Source organism: Oryctolagus cuniculus, chromosome 15 (assembly GCF_051225735.1).
Source record: "Oryctolagus cuniculus isolate XC-2025 breed Fujian yellow rabbit chromosome 15, ASM5122573v1, whole genome shotgun sequence".
NCBI classification, from domain to species: Eukaryota; Metazoa; Chordata; class Mammalia; order Lagomorpha; family Leporidae; genus Oryctolagus; species Oryctolagus cuniculus.
In genome coordinates this window covers 18551735-18571976 of record NC_142881.1, presented here as the reverse complement: position 1 = coordinate 18571976, position 20242 = coordinate 18551735, and the positions used below count along the sequence as shown (strand labels likewise).

The following is a 20242-nucleotide window of genomic DNA, read 5'->3' as shown; positions in this document are numbered from 1 at the left end:
GTGTGAGGCTGGCAGGCTTGCGATCCAAGAGGAATCCATGTTTCAATTCAAATCTGAGGCACTGGGATGAGGCCAACTCATACAGAGAGGTAATCTGATTTCTCAGGTTGTCAACTCAAATGCTAATCTCATCTAAATGCCCCCTCACAGACACATCCAGAATAATATTTGATCAAATATCTAGACACCCTGTAACCCAGGGGACATATAAGTTGGCATACAGAATTCACCATTGCAAGTCTATCCCTTATCGACTTGACATCCATGTGCATCTACTTATTTAGTCCCCAAATAAAGACAATAACAAGATCCTAACTTTGCCTAACATAATATATCTACCCCAATTACTACTTGAGTCATGCTTACTTTTTTTCCTTAAGAGTTATTAACTTAAATACCATGGTGTAAAGTTAACAATACTTAAAGCTATGACATGAAGTTAAAACATCCCATGTTACCCAACAAAGGAACAGAGGAAAGAAAACAAAGATATTTCCTTAATGTATGTATGTGTGTGGATATATATATATAAAGTATACACACATACAAACATTTAAAATAAGGGGGAAATACTCATGAAAACTATAGCTCTTACTTCTGACTGGTCATGTGGTCTTACCTTGTATTTAAAACTACCTTCTTTCGCTATCCATTCCAGATTCCCTTATCTTAAGCAACACTTCATCTAGCATTTTCCTTGTCTGGCAGGGTGGCCCAAATCTTCCTATTTGAAAGGCTATGTGTCTGCTTCCTGTCCTGCTCTCTGCTATGACCTGGGAAAGCAGTAGAAGATGGCCCAAGTCCTTGGGCCCCTGTCTCACGTGGGAGACCTATAAGAAGCTCCTGGCTTTGGATCGGCACAGCTCCGGCTGTTGCGGCCATCTGGGGAGTGAACCATTGGGTGGAAGACCTTTCTCTCTCTCTCTCCTCTCTGTGTAACTCTGACTTTCAAATAAATAAATAAATCTTTTTTTTAAAAAAAAAGAAAGGCTATGTGTCATTAGTCCAGCCTTGACTAGGTTGTTGAAAGTTCTCATTGACTTTAATTACTGGGCAATGATAATAATAATAGATGCTCCAAGGGATCGCCTGTATTCTAGACATACTCTGATGTGTCTCTCTTGTGAAAAAGCAGACCAATTTTTCCCTTTGTGGTCATGATCAATCACCACAGCCATCACAATAACTTTTTTCTTTGCTTGTTGAGTCAGAGGCATGAAGAACCCAAAGTCTTAACTTTCAGTTCAGTAGAGTCATTGTGTGTCTCCTAGTGGAAGGATTCTCTGATGCCAACTGTGTAATGATGTGGGAACAAGAAGCAGCTATCTTGATACTGGGTCACTAGGAGTAATAGTCAGTAGTGTCTCTCCTATTTCCACCTGTAAGTTACCAGATGCTGATCGAGAGAGTTTATAATCTTTTGAGGAACTTTTCTCTAGACATGCAAGGCATTCATTGATTGCTACTTAACCGGTGCTGTAACTGAATCTTCAAAAAGCCATTCCCACTCTTCCATCAAGCCAGATGCTACAGGATGATGGTGACCAGTGAATTCTAGGCGCTTGTGTCCACTGCCATACTTCATTTTCTGTGGAGTCCCTTGATCAGAAGCAAGATTGTGTGGAATGCCATGATGGTGGATAAAGCATTCTGTAAGTCCAGAGATGGTAGTTTTGGCATAATTATTGTGTGTGGGGAAGGAAAACCCACATCCAGAGTGTCTATCCCAGTAAGACAGAATGCTGCTATACTGGATCTGCTGCATCATCTGACCCAGTGGCAGAACACCATGCCCAGCAGCCTGGGCCCATACAGAGTCTTCTCTTTTCATAGACTTCCCTCAAAACTAGCAGCTTTTTGGGGTCGCAGATTAACTCGGCTGGGCTATCACACCCAAATGAAGAATGTGCTGTCTGCAAAATCTAAAGAGGCCTTTCAGGCTTTGTGCCTCTGTCTTGATGGTAGCAGAGACCTAACAAAAGGACTCATCTTTTACTTTAGAAGCGATATCATGGCATGCCCCCACGATGCTGGACCCCAGGAAATGTCACTGAGGTAGAACTTCCTGAAATTTGTCATATTTATTTGCCAAATTCTTGCGTGGAAATATTCTATCCATTAGTCTAGAGTAACTGTCATTTCTGCTCAGGAGAACAATTAGTATAATGTTAACAGTGTAATGGAACAATGTGAGATTTTGTGGAAGGGAAAGTGATCTACACTTGAGAAGTTGATGTAGCCTTGAGCTTGGTTAGTGAAGATATAGTACCAGCTTTACCAACTGAAAGAAAACTTTCTGTGATCCTTACTGACAGGCAGGGAGAAAATACAACTTTCACATTAATAACTGCACATTAGATACCAAGAGATGTGCTAATGTGCTCAAGCAATGAAACCACATCTGGTATGCAGCTGCAATTGGAGTTTCTACCTGAGTAAGCTTCTGAAAATCCTCTGTCATTCTCCAAGGCCCATCTATCTCCTGCACAGGCCAAATATGTAAGTCGAATGGGGATGTGACGGGACTCACTACCCCTGCATCCTTCATGTCCTTTCTAGGACACTATCTGGATTCCTCCAGGAAAGCAGTGTTGCTGCTTGCTACTGCTTCCCTAGGTAGAAGCACTTCTAGTGGTTTACACTTGCCCTCCTTCCCCATGACAGCCCTCTGCTCACAGGTTAAGGAACCAGTGTAAGGATTCTGCTAGGCACTAGATATGGCTGTTTCAGTTACACTTTTTGGAACTGGGGAAATAACCACTTGGGGAGCTTGGGCTAAGGGTCCATTGATCTTCTGACCTCCAGCAGTTGGACGCTGACTAGTGAAACATTTTAGGCCTCCTGCAATTCAAGTGAGATCCCAGTGGGTGTCTATTTGTCCCCCAAAGACATAGTTCTTTTGTTTATTCCCAATTCCCAATGACTCTGGCAAAAGGCCCTAGGTACATTTGGACAAGTCTGGAAGAAATACTAATGGTGTAAGGTACTTTGAAAAGTGCACAGAAATGGAATTAAAAGAGGTTTATGGTGGTGCCATTTTAAAAATATATGTATATTTCTTTGCACTACACATTTTTCAAGAACTGTTTGAAGACCCTTCATATGCATGGATGTCATAGTGTTTTGTAACCCAAATAACTTATCTTTTAATTTCATTTTCCATCAACTTTCTGGCAATGTGCTGGGATTCTTCCTAAAGAGTGTGGGTATGTAAACTGGCTGAAGACTAGGGATTTATTGAGGGGCATGGTTCTGTTTTTGATGATTTAGGCTAGACTTTTGTTCATATTGCACAGAATTTTTTCTGCTTATATAGATCAAACACAAATTTAGGAGATTTCCTATCTACTTAACTTCTAAGAACACTATGATCAACTAGACAATAGACAGATCTTTACCCATCAGGCTCTTCTGATCGCTACATTGACTCTGCTGTCTATTCACCAAGATCACCTGGTCTTCCAATTTCCACCACTTGGGTACTACAAACCTGGAGTACAATTGCATTCAGGTTTCTCAATTCAGTGACCATGGTTTCCGCCATTGTTACTGGCCTATAGGGAAGAGGAACCACACAGCCCTTCAAGGAGGCAGGAATGCCCCTCATAAACATATTTCTCACAGTACTGGCTGAAGAGATGTGTTCTAGACTCTTGCAGAGTGAAGGAGTATATCTTAAATAAAAATATCTTCCAATGTCTTTAGACCTTTAAATCCTTTCCTCTACATTGTCAAGGTAGGTCCAGTATTTCTAACTTGGGTAGGCTACCTATTGGTTACATGTCAGCTAATCAACCAATCAAATTGATAGAGATGATAAAGTTCTTTTTAACTCCATGAGCTGAAGCATTAAGTGCAAAATATCTGGTTTTTGAGAGTTATCACTAGAGTTGACCTGGTCTAACTTTATACTTCTTCCACCATTATTTCTCATCATTTAATATCCATTCCCACATTTTCCCTTGGTCTTTGTCAAAATATAAATTACAAAACTAAAACATTTCCTTTAGAATGTAGCAATGGTCATGCTTTGTACCTCATCCTTACAGATACGCTGTGAGTTCAGTCAGCTACAGATCTGGAGCAAAGAGAGGTCATAAGGGTGCATCCTGTGTTGACTCAGAATCATCTTGTATGACAACTGCCTAAGGAGGGGATCATTACAGTTTCCTGAAACTATGCGGGGGTAATCTCCTTAAATGAGTTGGAGAGGGCACCTTCACTAGTGGTAGAGAGGCTACTTAAACTGGGGATAGAGAGATTTTTGCTGCCAAAAAAGATTCATCAGAACTTTAGGGTCCACTGTCCTAATTCATCAAAATCTTCCCACACATTCCAGTTCTAACTTTCAGCATCTCATTCCTTCCCAATTGGTGCCCTAACTGCAACAGTAGTCATCCTGTGAGCCTGACACTTCAACTTGTGTGTCATTCAGCCAGTTACAGGATGAGATTCTGGGTTTGGTTTTTGGCAGTCTCAGCCCTGTGGCTATAGGAGATGTGAGTTTCCTTCAGGTTGTTCATATAACCTTTCCTGTCAGGATGTTGTACTTGAGCTGGAAATTTCAGGTCATGATGTCATCACGCTTGTGCTAGATTTGTATTCCTGAGCTCTATTTTTCTTTCCCCATTTTGTCCAGTTGCATTAAGATCAACCAGTAAGTCTCATATTTATCAGTCTGACAAACATGTTTGAAAATATATATGTTGTCATCAGCTTCATGAGTCTTATTAGTGATCAATTAGGAGTATTTATTGTGGGCTATCAGTTCTCTTTATTTACGGCTGGAAATAGTCATTAGTGTCTCTACATCTAAACACATTAGGTGATCCAATTTCAGAAATCTCAGAAGCAACTCAGAAAACTCTTCCTTAAAATTCTATTCCTCTAAAAACCACTCTTGATGCCAAAATCTGTTACGATTATCCAAAGAAACAGAACTCACAGAATACATACACTGTAATACATATGTCTGTGCATTTTTTGAGATACCAAAATTTATTGCAAGAAAGTGGCTCTTGATTCTGGAGGCTAACCAGTCCCAAGATTTGTGGTCATCATGCTGAAGGCCCAAGAGAGCTAGTGGTATAGTTTCAGTGCAAGGAGAAGTGTCTGAGAACAAGAAGAGCTGATAGTGGCAGCTCCATTCCAAGGTTGGCAGGGTTAAGAATCAGGATGAGCCGATGACTCAATTTGCATCCTAAGGCAAAAAAGGTTTGTGTTCAAGCTTGAAGGTGGTCAGGTAGGAAAAATTTCCTCTTACTTGAAGAAGGGTCAGGCGTTTGGTTCCACTCAAGTTTTCAACTGATTCGTTGGGGACAACCCAGATTAGGGAAATAATCTTTCTCAGTCTATGATTCACATGTTAATCTCATCCAGAAACACCTCATAAACATATCCTAGAATGATGTTTGACTAAATACCTGGGCATCTAGTGGCCCAGCCAAATTGACACACAAAATTAAATATCAAAAGCCCTGATTCCAATATTTCTTCATTCAACAAAAAATCACCTCTGCATTAGGCACTTTTTTAATCATGGGGGATATGTCAATAAGAAAAAAAATTAAATATTCTTGCATTGCTGGATTTTGTTCTGGGATAAAAACATAATGATTACATTAAATATTTAAGTTATATGCTAGAATACCATATGCACACTAGGAAAAAATGGGCCCAGGATAATGAAATTGGAAATGCTGGTGAGAGGAGAACAACGCCTTTTCATTTCACATGGGCACAGGTCTTATGCCACAGTTGGTTCCCCAATCACTGGGCTCAATTGCGGCTCTCATACAACAATATTTTTATAAATTGCAAAAGGTGTCAGTTCCAATTTCTGGTAATTCACAAATGAAAGACTGAAAAATTGAACTCTTTAGAAATGTCCAATATTGACCTTTTTTGTTTCAGACAAATTATAATAAAACCTTAAGAGTTTCTCAGCTTAAGCTTTGGTTCAAATGTGACATGAGAAAGTGGAAAGATGGGTGATATAGGTGATGGGAAGTGTTATGGACTGAACTGTGTTCCTGTAAAAGTCCTATGTTGAAGATGCAACTCCCATGATGACTGTATTGAGAGATGGAGACATTAGAAGGTGATTAGAGTAAGGTGAGCTCTCAGGGTTGGGCCCTAGTCCAGTAAGTAGGTGCCCTTTTAAGAGGGGGAGACACTAGAATTCTTGCTCTGCTATGTGAGCAGACAGTAAGAAGGTACCACCTACAAGCCAGGAAGAGACTTCTATCCATACCAGAACTCAACCATGATGACAACTGATCTCAGACTTCCAGCCTCCAGAACTGTGAGAAATGTTTCATTATGGCATCTCAAGATGACTAATGCAAGTACAGGTGGAAAGCGTGGGACTGAGGGTGCTACGGTAGTCAGGTTCTCCTTATTAGCACATATTCTTTCATATAGTTGGAATGCACATAGAAATTTTTAGCAAAGAACTCAAGTTGTCAAGACTGTATATATAATGTATGTACAACTGTGATTCATCACAAGTGGAGTTTCTGGCTACACAGAATTCTTAAGCATTTGGAAAAATAAAGGAACTAAGTGCAGCTGCCTCATTGCTTCTGCAGAGTTTGCTGACTGCTCATGGCCTGCCAGGAAGCAGCTCAGGTTGCAGTTCTCACTCTGGCTGGAGCACAGACTCCTAGGGGGGCAGCCTGGGAAGACAGAGTTGGGAGAGAGGATTCCAATGGCAGAGCTTAACAGGTGGGACATTTTGTGGGGGCGGGGAGGCATTTCTGAGTAATCTGTAGACAACAAGAAGTTCAGGAAAATTTGGACTTGGGAAAACATGACTAATTATATGCAGAGTAGCATGTAGAACCTTCTGGAAACATAGACGTTTAAAGTAGAAGACAAGGTAGGAGGAATCCCAGCCTTAGTAGGTGAATTTCTGGATTAGGAAAGGAGTGATTTTGAGGGAAGGTCAATGAAGGGAACAACGCGCAGATTTTTTTAAACACACTTCGAAGAATTGAGAAAGATCAATGGGAAGAATCAATGGTTTTCTGTGATTTATAATTTGCAAAGAGAAAAAAGCTCATCTTAAACTTGTCTGACTGTGTTCTCCTTGCTATGGAATAAGCAAATGTTTAAGCTACATTTTTAGGAGAGTAAATTCACTTACACTCATTCAACAAGTACTTGCTGAGTATCTACACTGAATCAGGACCATGCTAGGCACCGCAGAGACATCAGTAAGGTAAACACGATTCCTCTAGGAACTTACATTATAGTGAGCGTATTTTATTTTCTTCTTGGTAATATACACTGCCAACAAAGCCACAGCCTAACAAGACTCATGATCTAGGCATCAACATCTTCATAACCAAAGAAAACAGAAATTTCTTCCTCGTGTCTACACTACAATGCACAAACTCTGTGGACATTAGCTTAGGAGTTTCATCTTTGGTTACAGAATCCCAGGGGTCTCTACAACAATCCTCGCTGAGTTTCTGGAGAAGGAAAACTAAATGGTAGACTTTGGATGAACTCTTAGGTCTTGGGTTTTCCATAATTAGTGCTTAAAACTGTTTTGTTTTTACTTAAAATTTATGTTGACTTGAATGACAAGTTTTGGAATGTTCCATCTAAATATGAACCCTTGCCCTCAGTGCAGCTTTTAAGCAGTTTCCTTTGTCTCTTTTTCCCCCTCATTAAAGCAGTTCCTATTTTGATACAAGAGAAAGGATAACCTGGTGTTAAGAGCAGAACTGAGGGCAGCTAGGAATCTGCTGTATGTGATCATCATGCTAGGAATTATCCTGTGGCTTAGAAAAGGCAAGAAGTCAGGGATTTGCCTAACATTTAGGCAGTGAGACTACCACTAAGTAATACCTGATAGTGATCTGCCCAGTGGTTAGAAATGCTCTCCCTCCAGAAGCTGAATTCTTCAGTTCTAGGGAAATGGGCAAGGCTGCTTACTGCAACACCAGGGCTACCACCTGAGCTAAAGAGAGTAGCCTTTGAGCACATTCCAGAAAAGCAAGGAGAGAAATATTAGAGAAAGAGTGCTAGACTTGGAATTAGGCTTCTAATCATAGCAATGTTCCCTATTAGCTATATTGCCTCCTACTAATACTTGACCTTCTCATATAATAATCTCAGCATCTCTGTATTAGTCATCTCTGCCTTACTACCTCACAAGGTCACCAGCCAAGCTTTTTCATGGAAATTTTCACACTTATACACAAAAGAACACAGAGAATGCTTGTATACTATACCCTGATTCAATAATCTCCTAGATTCTGGCACATTAGTTTCATGTGCCAATCCTTTCATTTTTGTCTAAATATTTTCAAACAAATATCAGAATGTGTGTAATTCCTTCCCTTTATACTTCAGTATGCATTTTGACAAAATATATTTTCTTGCATAACTATATTGTCATGATCAACTCTAAAAAATTGAAACATGATTGATTTCTTTAACTCCCCATCATTTCATATTTCCTGATTAAATCAAGTTTCATTTTACAGTTGACTTGTTCAAAACAGTATCCAACTAGAATGTAAACACTGTGGCTGCATTTTGTTTTGCCATTCAATTGTTTTAGTGAAGAGACATGTTCAGAAAACTTCACATTCTTGATTTTCCCAATTGTTTCTTCTGGTGGCATTTAACTTGTTTCTTTATACCTCATATTCCTTGTAAACAAAATCATAACTCTCAAGGTTCAATGATATTCAGGTTTGACAGTTCTGACCAAGAATATTTTACAAGCGGTACTGTACATTTCATCTTGCTTTAAGTGGTAAAAATTTCTGATTTCACCACCAGGAAATGTTTAAATCAATCAACAAGTTCACAGTAAGAATTTGATCTCTACATTGGAAAGTTCTCCATGCACCTTTTAAATATTTTCATTCATTGATAATCTTAGTCTAAAATTATTATTTCATTAGGGACTGCAGCATGGTGATTTTCTCCTTCTGTCAATTCTTCAGCCTTTCTGCATTTATCAGCTGGAATTCTTTAAAGAAGTACTTTTCTTCATTAACTAGAGCTACTTGGTCAGAGTGTAATATTATTTATTTAAGACAGGAAGAATAAATGCTGAATCATGTTCTATTAATTTTCAATTTTCAGAGTGAGAAGTTTTTTCCAATGTTGAATGGAGTCTTTGGGATTTTGTGGGGGGAGGGCTAGCTTTTGTTTGCTTTACTCTTATTAAAATGCATCAATTTTTATAAAGTCCATGTGATTTCTATCAATTAAAGCATTTGTTTTGATGTTCAAGTTATTCTGTCTTTGATTACCAAGAGCCCTTCAAGCCAGTTCCTAACTTTTTGGTCTGCCACCATTCATTTCTGATGGTGTCTTCTACCTGAGATGAAGCAATGGCCCATACTCCTCTTGTACATTTCTACTTCAGATCTGGAATTAGTCCTTCTTCCATGGACTCTTGCTTCCTTTTAGTGGGGGCAAATTCATGTTTTAAAGAATTGAAGCATGAATGTGGATCACTAATTTTTCTGGATCCTTGCTCATATTTGCTTCCAATGTGCCATGCTCTCAGTGTCTATCAGAGCAGGTCTTATGATTTTCTTTTTCATCTCCAAGATTATAGACCCCTGTCCTTCCCCTCAATGCACAGAATGAGTATTCCTTGTAATAAGGACTGTGTCTAATTCACCATGGAATCCCCAGAGCCTAGAACAGAGCTTGAGACCAACCAGGGTACCTGGTAACATTTTGTTGCCTTAGTGAATTTATTCATTCTAAAATGACTTTCCTGTCTCCTTCATTTCTAAGTCACAGTTACTTTTAAAATTTTTCCTTGTTGTCTATATTTCTATTACCATTTCTCAAACTGACACACTGACACCTTGTAGGCATAAAATACATATTAGTGAAAAAATAAGCATATGTTTTGCCACTAAACTTTCACAAATCCATCAGTGGCTCTGGTTGCACTTGAATACATTTAAAATGCCTTAAGATGGTAGTGAAGGGCCTGTGTCATCTGGCCCTGCCTATCAATCTTTTCAGCACCATCTGCTATCATTTTCTATCTTGTCCACTCAGCTCCCCCTCACAGACTTCCTTTCAGTTCTTCTAGGGTACAGAATCCTGCCCCATTTCTGAGGCATCACACACTCTTCCCTATGTCCAGTATCATTTTCCTGCTTTTCCCTCTTCTCCATTTCTTAATTCTAATTCACCTTTATACCACCCCTTAAGCAGGGTCTTCTAGAAGCCACTGCCTATCTAGCCTCCCTCCCCAGATCTTCTTGCTATGTGTTCCCATAGTAATTGTTACTTTACTACTATAGTAATTATTGTACTAGTACTGTGTCCTTGCTTGTTTAATGTTTACATTCTTCCTAATTAGCATAAAACATTCCTATATGGTTTAGATCTCTATTCCCAGTTTCTCAGAGGTGATGGCTGAATCAGTTGGCATTGGGGTCTTCCTTTGTGGTTATAAGCTCCTGGAATACAGGAGCCAAGTTTGAATCCTTTTTAGCTTCTAGGATGATTTTTACTGTTGGAAGAGAGTTAGAGAATATTGGTTGAGTGTCTAGTTACTGTTCCTAATCAAGGCCTTTAGCTGCTCCAACTATGTGGAGAAAAGTGTTTCCTAGCATAGACAACACAGATTTTGAGTCTGAGGTATTCTTTTCCTGAATGCCTTGGAGTGCACCTGCATTTTCACCTCTCTACCATCAGCTCCAAGCACCTTCCAATGCCAAAGACCCAGCAGCTCGAAGAGTGGTCTTTGGAGACTATTATCCTTACGCTTCCCTTTGAGCACTCAAAACCTGGCATCTGGTCCATATGTCCCTGCTCGAGGGCTGGGGAAAGGTTGAAAGAAAGTTGTGGAAGAACCCTGTTCCACCTAGAATAATTTGTCTGGTGGGAAACCAAGCAACAATATTCCATGAGACCCTTTTGGCTGCTGCATGGTAACAAAACAACTGCTTATCCACTTATAGGCAGACCCAGGAGGGGAAAGTCTAGTGCCACCTACTGGGTACAAGTCATACTGCTTTCTTTACATAAAACAACAAATACAATCTCTGTGAAGGATGGACAATTTGAAATTTTTGCATAGTGTGAATTTGGATTACAGAAAGAACCATTCTATTTCCTTTTGGCCAGAATACTCTTGGATGTATCTGCAGACCTGGAATCAATCAACTGCAAAGGCAGGAATAAGGGTGCTGAAAAACTGGCACAGTGGATAACTCAATACTTAATTTATAGCTGTGGAAAATTCCAATTCCAGAAAGCAGGATTTACTGCTGACAGGGAATAGGATGTGAGGAGGCAGAGTGAGGAAATGGTATTTCTTTAGTACTTCCGTTGGTATCTGAACAATTAATTATCCATTTGCGACACAGCTTCAGGCTGACATAGTTTGTACCTCGGACTTTAGGACCAAACATATTTGAATTCAAACTCCAGCTGCGATATGTGTTACCTGAATAACGATGTGCAAGTGTGTAACTTCCTTGAGCCTTGGTTTCCTCACCTGTATGGTGGAAGACTAATATACAGAACCGACTGTATAGGAATGTGTGAGGCAGAGATGAAATCATGTATGTAGAGCACTCAACTCACCCACTCCCAGAGGGGTTTATTAAGGTAATTCTGAATCTAGCTCCATAAGAATATTTCTTGAAGTCCATTTTTATATGAATTTGCCAGCTCATTACATGAACATACAACAGACACAGCTGAGACTCTCAAAGAGCTTGTAGACTATCTGTGGAAGCCAATGCATGTATGCTATATGGAGTATTCCAATAGAGCTCCAAGAAGCAGAGGAGGGGACATGGGTCTGTTTGGGCTGGGAAGAGAGATGATAAATGGGCTGAGCTCTGGAAGACGAAGAGAACTACAACCAAGATGGACAAAAGAGAGGAGCAAGCAAGGGTCCAAGCTTGGAGGCATGAAAGTGATGGGCACATTTGGGAAATGTGGAGCTGTCCAAGGCAGGACAAGGGAGGAGAACTTTGGGTGGGATGCAGCTCAGTGCATTCACGGCTCTAGAAGAAAGCAGAATGGCACAAGCCTTGCTGGCAAGGGCAAAAATGGGGGCAGGTGTTCTGCAAGGACCCCCGGAAATCTTCTCAGTAAAGATATTGATTATTTCGTCTGCCCAGCATCCCCTTTTCTATCTTCTGACAGCCTGGTTTCCTTTTTTCCTTTGGAAAATAACCTCTCTTGAACTTCCTGTTCACGTGATTTGGATGGAGCTGATCAGGCAACCTCAGGTTCATTTCGTTTTCTTTTTCTTTTTTTTTTTTTTTTTTGAGATTTATTTATTTATTTATTTATTTATTTATTTGAAAGTTGGAGTTACACAGAGAGAGGAGAGGCAGAGAGAGAGGTCTTCCATCTGATGGTTCACTCCCCAATTGGCCGCAACGGCCAGAGCTGTGCCGATCCAAAGCCAGGAGCCTCCTCCAGGTCCCCCATGCGAGTGCAAGGGCCCAAGGACTTGGGCCATCTTCCACTGCTTTCCCAGGCCATAGCAGAGAGCTGATGGGAAGTGGAGCAGCTGGGTCTCAAACGGGCACCCATGTGGGATGCTGGCGCTTCAGGCCAGGGCGTTAGCCCACTGCGCCACAATGCCAGCCACTCATTTCATTTTCAAAGACAATCATGAGACCCAGGCTTGGAGAATGAGTGTTTTCCACTTGCTAGACCACAGTGATTGGTTCTAAGATTGGGGATGCTACCTCAGATAGTCCAGGCAACCACACAGAAAGCTGTACTTGATAGCTTTATGAAGTACAACCCTGAGTCAATAGAGGACAATGAAAAGTAGGAGCAGAGAAAGACTAAATCCTGACTATATAATTCGTACTCCTGGATCCAGTCATACCTGATGGATTTAGCTGGGTTTAGGTTACATTAGTTGGCCTTGCAATCATTTCTAATCCATGATTCTTGATCAATAAAATGTCATTGGCTTGATCTGTTTTTAAAGCCTTTGGTTGTTATAACTCATGGATCTACTTCATTATAATTGACACATAGCTATTAGAGATCATTAATATATTTCTGAGAAAAAGCAGAGGTTTCTCTCATTCCCCAAACCAAGTCTTTCAGATAGGAACTTTGTAACCCTCCAGGGAGGAAATGATAGACTCATAAGACAGGTGAGAAAGGTATTTCAACTGATATTCAGTCCTACAGCTCATATTTAAATCAATAGTGCATGGCATTTGCAGACAATTAGGGTGTGAAAAGCCTCTGTACATGTTTTAAAGATCGTTAAAGGGCTTCTGCCATTTGTTGGTTGTGTTTTCACCGCCAAATCCCCACAGAAGGATAGGAAGAGAGAAAAACAGATGAAAGAGCACTTTGCTACTGACAGCTCTGACTGCCGTGTCAGCAAAGCATTGCATTAGGAAATCAGCATGCCCTCTCACTGGGCCTGGCAACCAGCCAGTGGGCAAGAGATACCCATTGCACTGGACAAGGCCGCGAGCACAGGTGCTGGTAGCCTCGACTTGGCAGCCCAGCTGGAACCACACTGGTCAGCAGCAGACACAGCTGAGTGGCCCGCACAGAAGCTTCAGCAAAGTCAAAGTGCTCATGAGAAGAGCACTCAGGCATGATGGAGCACACTTCCCCTGTTGTTATTATTATCATATAATTGTCAAGGCTCAAACATTACTAAGACACTCCCCCCCAAAAAAAAAACCACCTTTTTTCCCCTGGGGGGAGAGGGGCTTATTCCACGAGATCTCAACTTAAATCATGAAGCCTGAAACTTGTGCCGCCTCAAAATTATAAAAACAACACACCCATCCTTAGTGAGTGTCCCCTGAATGTGTGACAGGTACACCTCACCTGCCTGAGTCGAGTCTTCATTCTGACAGTGTAAAGATCACAAATGCTCTTCTCTGCCTAGAGTAGATTTAAACCATCCTCAGAGATATTTTCCTTATCTCTCAGAATCGTATTACAATAAAAAAGTGGCATATTGGATATTGTTTCTATTAAATGTGAAAAGAATTACCATTTTAAATTTCTCCCTAAACACTGAAAGGTATTTCAAGACTCAGGATGACCCAATATAGCTGACAGAATTCTTAACAGCTAAATCCAACATCCTCCATTGTCTGGGCCAAAGAGATTCTATTTGCCTGTATCGCACAGGCAGAAGCTGAAGACGAGGGCAAGATTCACAGCGCATGGGTGTATTTGGGTGTACATGACTCCTCTTGGTATCTGTTATTGCACACTTTCACAACCATAGCTAAAGAATGTGCTTTTACAATGCTCTTATTTCCTTATTGCCTCTGTCACTGGATAGGAAATTCCATGGGAACTGAGACCAAATTTGATATATTCATTATTAGATCCACTGTGCCTACCACAGAGCCTGGCACATAGAAAGCAACTGTCAACTATTTGCTAAAAGAATAAGAGGAAGGAAAACAGAGAAGTCAATTTCAAAAGATGAATATGATAAAAAAGATACAGTATGCTGCGTGCTCATATATATGTATTTCATGAAGCCTCCTTCTTCTGGAGGAAAGACATCAAGGGAAGATTCTGGCCCCATGGAAAAAAAGGCATAGACACCGGCAACAACTCACCATCCTGGGACAGACTTAGACTTATAAGGAAGTTAGTCCTTATCCAGGAAACCTAGCTAAAACACAGGAGAGATGGGAGACTTCGATACAAAAGAGCTTAAGGCACATTTTTTTCTATTGACCCTGGGATATCAGAAATGGGCACTGACCTGTTGCCTCAGGACCTTGCTGGTTTCTCCTTGTGTGTGAACTTCAGGCTTTGAGCATCCGAGTCAATCTGGGGGCTACTTCACATGCAGTATCCTGCATTCCACTTAAAATCTAGCCACTGAGAGTCTGTAGGGTTAGATGCCAGATGGTTTTGTCTTAGAAAACCCTTGGTTGAGTCTTTCACACATTAAAATTTGAGACTCACTGCTGAGTTAGGAAGAGTAACTTGTCATAATCTCATGGCCCAAGGAAGATAGCCCCTAAAATGCTACATTTTAATAAAATTTGGTTAGATAATGATTTTTAAATGTGCTGTTAATTTTGATCAAAAAAGAAAAAATATTTCTTCAATCCCTCTGATATGTTTAAAGTGAGATCTGACTTGTTTTGACATTTGCATCTTTATAAAATATTCCTATCTCTAGGATGACTGGAGTTGGCAGTGAAAGAATCAAATAGCTGTGAGAGAAGAAAGGGGGTTAGCTAGGCAATAAATCAGGTGGGACTATTTTGGGAGCACTGCTTTTTTTTTTTTTAACTAACAGCCATTGGCAGTCACTACTGATTTTTAAGCAGGAACAAGAAAAAGTTCTTCATTAATCCCAGCGTTTGAGAAAGCTCTTTCTGGAAGGAGACAGGAGAAGAGTTAAGGAATGGGAGATCAGGAGGAATGATGAAAGGGAGTCCACTTGCAAGCTCCTGAATGGCTGCAAGTAGGAGAGGACAGGGTCTTTGGATTATTGCCTCCATGGCTTGAAAGCAAACACATGCAACGTTAAGAGAGATACAGGAGGTGGAATTCACACATTTGGCGACTGGATGCAGTAGAGGAGGAAGCAGTAAGAATGAATTCCAGTTTGCTACTCAGGTGATTGGATGATGCTGACATTTACTTTGCTAGGAAAGTCTGGATGGAGATAACAAAGCTGGTGGTATGAAGAAGAAATAGGCAGGTGGGACGGCTGGCATTGTGATGTAGAAGATTAAACCACTGCCCAAATGGGCACCGGTTCAAGTCCCAGCTGCTCCATTTCCCATCCAGCTCCCTGCTAATTGCCTGGGAAAGCACAGAAGATGGCCCAAGTGTTTGGGCCCCTGCCACCCACATGGGAGACCCAGATGAAGCTCCTGTCATTGGCCTGGCCCAGCCCTGGTTGTTGCAGCCATTTGGGAAGTGAACCAGAAGATGGAAGATTCTTTCTCTCTGCATCTCTGCCTTTCAAGTAAATTAATTCATTAAAAAAAAGAGAAGAGAAGAGAAGAGATGGGGGAGGCTCTAACGTAATTTTGAATATTTGGAGTTTGAAGTGGTGACAAAATAACCAAGTGGAGAAGTCAGGTAAATAAATACACCCACATACAGGAAGATTTATGATCAGAAACACAGCTACAGGAGTTCTTAGGAAATGAGGGAGAATTAAAGCCACAGGAGTGTAATTACACAAGAGTAATGTGGAAAGTGGGATGAGAAGTGGGACTGGCACAATGGCCTGAAGAGCAGCACCATGTGAGGGATCAACAAGTGAAGAGGAGTAGAATAAAGGGGCTGACGGAGACGGCTCAAGGGAAAGCACAGAACGGAGAGGCAACAGCCAAGGGAAGAGACTCTACAAGGAGGGAGTATTCTACAGTGGCGAGAAGGCTGGCAATCGAGAGCAGCTTACTCACATGCATTCAAAGCACACCCAAGCAAAGGAGAAGAGAATGGCTTCTTGTTAGAAAGGATTCCCCACCCCCTGCCTAAAGAGTTAAACCATATTTACTTAAAAAAAACCCACAAAGGGTTGATTAAACAATGCTCCTAAAATACCCCACAACATCAAATATAGTTACTAAAACCAATAGTTGTTATTGACAAAAGAGTAGATAACTAAAAACGAACTATTAAGCCAGTTCCACAGTTTTTAGTTCAACAATGGAAAAAGCTCAAAAGTTGTCAGTCTGTCCCAACAACAAATACAAAGCTGAAAAACTGAAAAATCAACACTTTTAGAACCATAAAACAAGTGAGATTTCGGAGGAAAGTGCTGCCCTGAACATTGGAGTGAAAGGCAAACAAACACAGAGAACCGCAACCTGCCCGCACAGAAACCCCGCAGCAGACACTTTCATGGGAGGCAATGCTGCCGCAGGAAAACGTGAGCTATAATGGAAGAATTTCTGGAGGTTCAGTGAGTATGACTCCGAGAGACACATTCCAGAGGGACCCGGCCATGATGCTGGGGGTAAGACGTGGTTGCGATAAGTGTTCCTAACAAGCTTTCCCAGCTTATCCCAGCGAATTTCAAAGTAGGAGAAGAGAAGAAGGAGGAGTTTAGAAGCTCTCGGAACATTCTGATCTTAACGAGGTCTGCTATCAGCAGAAACTATTTAACTTAAGCCTAACATAGGGGCACTATTTTTTTTTAACTTTTATTTAATGAATATAAATTTCCAAAGTACAGCTTATGGGTTACAATGACTTCACCCCCATAACTTCCCTCCCACCCGCAACCCTCCCCTTTCCCTCTCCTGCTCCCATTCCATTCACATCAAGATTCATTTTCAAGTATCTTTATATACAGAAGATCAGTTTAGTATATATTAAGTAAAGATTTCAACAGTTTGCACCCCCATAGAAACACAAAGTGAAAAATACTGTTTGAGTACTAGTTATAGCATTAAATCACACTGTACAGCACACTAAGGACAGAGATCCTACATGAGGAGTAAGTGCACAGTGACTCCTGTTGTTGACTTAACAAATTGACACTCTTGTTTATGGCATCAGTAATCTCCCTATGCTCCAGTCATGAGTTGCCAAGGCTATGGAAGCCTTTTGAGTTCACTGACTCTGATCATATTTAGGCAAGGTCATAGTCAGAATGGAAGTTCTCTCCCTTCAGAGAAAGGTACCTCCTTCTTTGATGACCTGTTCTTTCCACTGGGATCTCACTCGCGGAGATCTTTCATTTAGGTCATTTTTTTTTTTCCCCAGAGTGTCTTGGCTTTCCATGCCTGAAATACTCTCATGGGCTTTTCAGCCAGATCCACATGCCTTAAGGGCTGATTCTGAGGTCAGAGTGCTGTTTAGGACATCTGCCATTCTATGAGTCTGCTGTGTATCTTGCTTCCCATGTTGGATCGTTCTCTCCCTTTTTTATTCTATCAGTTAATATTTGCAGACACTAGTCTTTTTTATGTGATCCTTTGGCTCTTAGTGCTATCATTCTGATCAATTGTGAACAGAAATTGATCACTTGGACTAGTGAGATGGCATTGGTACATGCCACCTTGAATGGATTGAATTGGGATCCCCTGGTATGTTTCTAACTCTACCATTTGGGGCAAGTCAGCTTGAGGATGTCCCAAATTGCACATCTCTTCCCTCTCTTATTCCCACTCTTATATTTACCAGCAATCACTTTTCAGTTAAGTTTCAACACTTAAGAATAACTGTGTATTGATTACAGTATTCAACCAAAAGTATTAAGTAGAACAAACAAACAAAAATACTAACAGGGATAACGTATTACGTTGTTCATCAACAGGGCAAGGGCTGATCAAGTCACCGTTTTTCATAGTGTTCATTTCACTTTGACAGGTTTCCTTTTTGGTGCTTGGTTAGTTGTCACCAATCAGGGAGAACATATGATATTTGTCCCTTTGGTACTGGCTTATTTCACTCAGCATAAAGTTTTCCAAATTCCTAACAGGGATCATTTTTCAGTTAAAATTTAAACACCTAAGAATAATTGTGTGTTAATTACAGAGTTCAACCAATAGTACTAGAACAAAAAAAAAACTAAAATGCATAAAGTATTACATTGTACATCAACCTTCAGGACAAGAGCTGATCAAGTCACTGTTTCTCATAGTGTCCATTTCACTTCAACAAGTTTCCCCGTTGGTGCTCAGTTAGTTGTCACCGATCAGGGAGAACATATGATGTTTGTCCCTTTGGGACTGGCTTAATTCGCTCAGCATGATGTTTTCCAAATTCCTCCATCTTCTTGCAAATGACCGGGTTTCATTGTTTTTGATTGCTGTATAGTATTCTATACATGTCCCATAATTTCTTTATCCAGTCTACTGTTGATGGGTATTTGGGTTGGTTCCAGGTCTTAGCTATTGTGAATTGAGCTGCAATAAACATTAATGTGCAGACAGCTTTTTTGTTTGCCAATTTCATTTCCTTTGGGTAAATTCCAAGGAGTGGGATGGCTGGGTTGAATGGTAGGGTTATATTCAAGTTTCTGAGGAATCTCCAGACTGAATTCCATAGTGGTTTAACCAGTTTGCATTCCCACCAACAGTGAGTTAGTGCCCCTTTTTCCCCACATCCTCGCCAGCATCTATTGTTGGTGGATTTCTGAATGTGAGCCATTCTAACCGGGGTGAGGTGAAACCTCATTGTGGTTTTGATTTGCATTTCCCTGATGGCTAGTGATCTTGAACATTTTTTCATGTGTCTGTTGGCCATTTAGATTTCCTCTTTTGAAAAATGTCTATTGAGGTCCTTGGCCCATCTCTTAAGTGGGTTGTTTGTTTTGATGTTGTGGAGTTTCTTGATCTCATTGTAGATTCTGGTTATCAACCCTTTATCTGTTGCATAGTTTGCAAATATTTTTTCCCATTCTGTCAGTTGCCTCTTCACTCTCCTGACTGTTTCTTTTGAAGTACAGAGACTTCTCAATTTGATGCAATCCCAAATGTTAATTTTGGTTTTTACTGCCTGTGCTTCTGGGGTCTTTTCCAAGAAGTCTTTGCCGGTACCTATATCTTGCAGGGTTTTTCCAATGCTCTCTAGTAATTTGATGGTGTCAGGCTGTAGATTTAAGTCTTTAATCCATGTTGAGTGAATTTTTGTGTAAGGTGAAAGGTAGGGGTCTTGCTTCATGATTCTGCACGTGGAAATCCAATTTTCCCAGCACCATTTATTGAATAGACTGTCCTTACTCCAGGGATTGGTTTTGGATCCTTGATCAAATATGAGTTGGCTGTAGATGTTTGAATTGATTTCTGGTGTTTCAATTCTGTTCCATTGGTCTATCCATCTGTTTCTGTACCAGTACCATGCTGTTTTGATTACAACTGCCCTGTAGTATGTCCTGAAATCTGGTATTGTGATGCCTCCAGCTTTGTTTTTGTTGTACAAGATTGCTTTAGCTGTTCGAGGTCTCCTGGGTCTCCATATGAATTTCAGGATCATTTTTTCCAGATTTGAGAAGAAGGTCTTTGGTATCTTGATTGGTATTGCATTGAATGTATAAATTGCTTTTGGGAGAATGGACATTTTGATGATATTGATTCTTCCAATCCATGAGCATGGAAGATTTTTCCATTTTTTTTTTGTATCCTCTTCTATTTCTTTCTTTAAGGTTTTGTAATTTTCATTGTAGAAGTCTTTAACGTCCTTGATTAAGTTTATTCCAAGGTATTGGATTGTTTTTGTAGCTATTGTGAATGGGATTGATCTTAGAAGTTCGTCCTCAGCCATGGCATTGCCTGTATATACAAAGGCTGTTGAT

The 20242-nt window shown here is 40.5% G+C and overlaps 2 long non-coding RNA genes across 3 annotated transcripts in view; one reads left to right on the top strand and one right to left on the bottom strand.

The window, feature by feature from the left end:
* LOC149121921 (uncharacterized) overlaps positions 1 to 14925 on the bottom strand; it is a 102601-nt gene extending 87676 nt beyond the window's left edge. The window contains exon 1 of the long non-coding RNA XR_016221548.1: positions 14732 to 14925. This is a non-coding gene — a long non-coding RNA (uncharacterized LOC149121921). The remainder of the gene's footprint in view (positions 1 to 14731) is intronic.
* Positions 1 to 20242, top strand: part of LOC149121920 (uncharacterized) — a 435681-nt gene that overhangs the window by 373420 nt on the left and 42019 nt on the right. Inside the window, exon 5 of one of the 2 annotated variants that reach the window (XR_016221541.1) lies at positions 709 to 876. The exons of the other annotated variant lie outside the window; for it this stretch is intronic. This is a non-coding gene — a long non-coding RNA (uncharacterized LOC149121920). Of the gene's footprint in view, positions 1 to 708; positions 877 to 20242 lie in introns of those variants that run through there. 2 annotated transcript variants of the gene reach the window in all.